We start from the raw sequence: 2601 nt of genomic DNA, 5'->3' as shown, positions 1-2601 counted from the left end.
TCAAGCTACTTGATTTTTAGGCGTTTTATTGTGTAGTGTCCCATCAATAAAAAAAAGATGAAATGAGAAGGAACCTCGCAAAAATCACTTTTATTTATTAAACTTATTGTATAAAAGAGCCGAAAATATCACTATAAATTATAACAAAATGAAAATAATAAAAAATAGAGTTTCTTAATATTGAAAAACCTCCAGGCTTTGATTGATTTCATAATTTTCAATCCGGGATCTAAGACACCTGAGGCGTCTTATAGATTTGTCGCCTAACCTATTGCGGGTTTTTATAACTGTAAGAGCAGCTCTGGAAAATTATGTTTCAACAGGAGCTGAAGATGCTGGCGTTGATAAAAAATCCTTGGCCATTTTGGCCAAGTTTGAAAAGATATTTCTGAAACTACCAAAATATTCCAATAGATTTCATAGAAATGTGAGAAAACTACTAATAAAGTCACACTGGCGAATGCTTCAGTTTCTCGGCGCTCGAGGAATCCCCTATTTAGTCTAAGCGCGCACTATATTGCAGAAATATATGCCGTGCGATGCGTGCATATCAAGCTCAAGTAATATCAAGTAGATTTTCAAGTCATGTAGTTGGTTAAAATGTCAATCTACTTGGCTTGATGAATCCCTACTCAAAGTATACCCCTATTCATTGATATTATGGATCTCAATCTCAAATCTCATGAATAACATACAATATTTTTTTCAGTGCACGATCACTTCTGACGGCCGAAGTTAAAGGGCACGCGAAAAATTCAATAAATATTAATAAATACAATAAATACATATAATAATAATAAATACAATAAGGTGCCTGCTATTTCGTTTGTTCGTCATCTTGGGTTGAGTTATGCGGTACTGATGATCCCTAACAAGGTTGAAACCGGTATATCGCTACTCTAATTCGATGGCGTGCATTCTCCTTGGGTTACTTTCGATTTTGATTCCTACGTTATAACCTGGATATCTTCTGTTTGACAATGGTTATGTGGATGGCATTCTGCCGAAACATTAACCAGTTATATTGATGATGAACTCAAATATGTTTGGTATAAGAAAGTGTACTCTGGAAAATGTTTTAATTTTGCTCAATAAACTTATAATAATAATAATAATAATAGTTAAGTAATATCTCATGATATTTATATACACTTGGAAATCGTAATTGTTTTCCTTTTTCCTTCATAAAAAATTCAGCCTATTGCAATATAAAATATCTGAAAATGACAAATATCGGTAAGGATCGATCGAAAACTGGCAAACATTCAAAACGCATGCGATGTACCCATATCAACTACGCTGAATCATGATAAAACCCAATAAACTCATCCGACGTAATTGCTGCATGTCTGAAACGTCTCGTTTCGAATTTTATTCCCACACTATGCAAATACGCCGTTGAATTTATCGAAAAAACCCAAGTGCAATGATCTGAAAAAAAAAAACACAAGGATGCCTGACGTTGAACGATTGCGAATTCTGGGAGCCGATGCTGCTAAATCACACGCGCGAAAAAAACCCGGCAAATTTACATTTCCCAAGATACCCATGAACCAACGTTCCATCCTTCAGATTCGAGTGAAATAATCGAAAAACATATCTTGTAAAACGAGTGACTGGGGAATAATTCCGCCGTTTAAATGTTGAATTATTTCGTATATAAATGAGCGGTTCCGTACAAACAAGGCCATAATTAAAAATACCCGATGTACCTGCACGTCCGTTTTTAATTGAATGTCGAATTAATTCACGAATAACTGTCTAAAGGTCCCGAAGGTATTTCAACAGATCGTTCCGTGTGTACGAACCTTTAATTAATATGTAAACTATGTCGATTCATGCTGCTCCAGATTTTCTTGATTTTACCGTACTTAACATGAGAATATTACCTATCTTCAAGATTGATGATGAGTATAGCTATAAAAAAAAACTGTCAAATGGAAGAAAATTGTAATAAGTATTACCGAAAAATTTACGAAAACGCAGTAGACATCTAATCACAAAAAAGGACGAAACTCCCATGACAGCAAGTTCAAAAGTTCTTTATGGTCTAAATACTCGATAGCTAGGAGGACTTGAATGATAAATAAGAATATTAACATTGGTTATTATGATAGCAAAATATATTATGGCTTATAGACAATTTTCAATTCCGAAAAAAGTACCTCCTCGAGCGGGACTCGAACCCGGGACCTCCGAATCACCAGCTCAGTCCTCTCACCAACTGAGCTACCGAGGACTGGTAATTCGGAGGTTGCGGGTTCGATTCCCGCTCAAGGAGGTATTTTTCACCGAAATAAAAATTTTTTGTGAGCTATACTGGCTGGAGAAGATGTTTCGAAAGTTATTCATGAGGACACGAATTGAATTACAAAGTTTCAGTAATATTTTGTGTATTTAGTGGATGCCGACGGAAAGAACTTTTGAATACGCTAGTTATTCACGGGGTCAGTCCTTTTTGTACCAGACAAAAAACAATGAAAAGGAGTTTTCACGATCATCTTTCGAAAAAGAGAAAATGAATAGTTCAAAGCTGATAAAAGAATACATATCTTCAAGACAGAAAAAATGATTTTCCCCTGCTCACATTATGTTCAACAG

The 2601-nt window shown here is 35.1% G+C and overlaps 1 non-coding gene across 1 annotated transcript; it reads right to left on the bottom strand.

Annotated features, from left to right (window-relative positions):
* Positions 1-2165: 2165 nt before the first annotated feature.
* On the bottom strand, positions 2166-2239 carry Trnat-ggu. The gene has a single exon. It is a non-coding gene; the product is annotated as a tRNA-Thr (tRNA).
* Positions 2240-2601: the final 362 nt, after the last annotated feature.

The sequence above is a fragment of the Harmonia axyridis genome, chromosome 1 (assembly GCF_914767665.1).
Source record: "Harmonia axyridis chromosome 1, icHarAxyr1.1, whole genome shotgun sequence".
NCBI classification, from domain to species: domain Eukaryota; kingdom Metazoa; phylum Arthropoda; class Insecta; order Coleoptera; family Coccinellidae; genus Harmonia; species Harmonia axyridis.
Note: the sequence above shows the minus strand (reverse complement) of the source record. Positions and strands in the feature narration are given on the sequence as shown.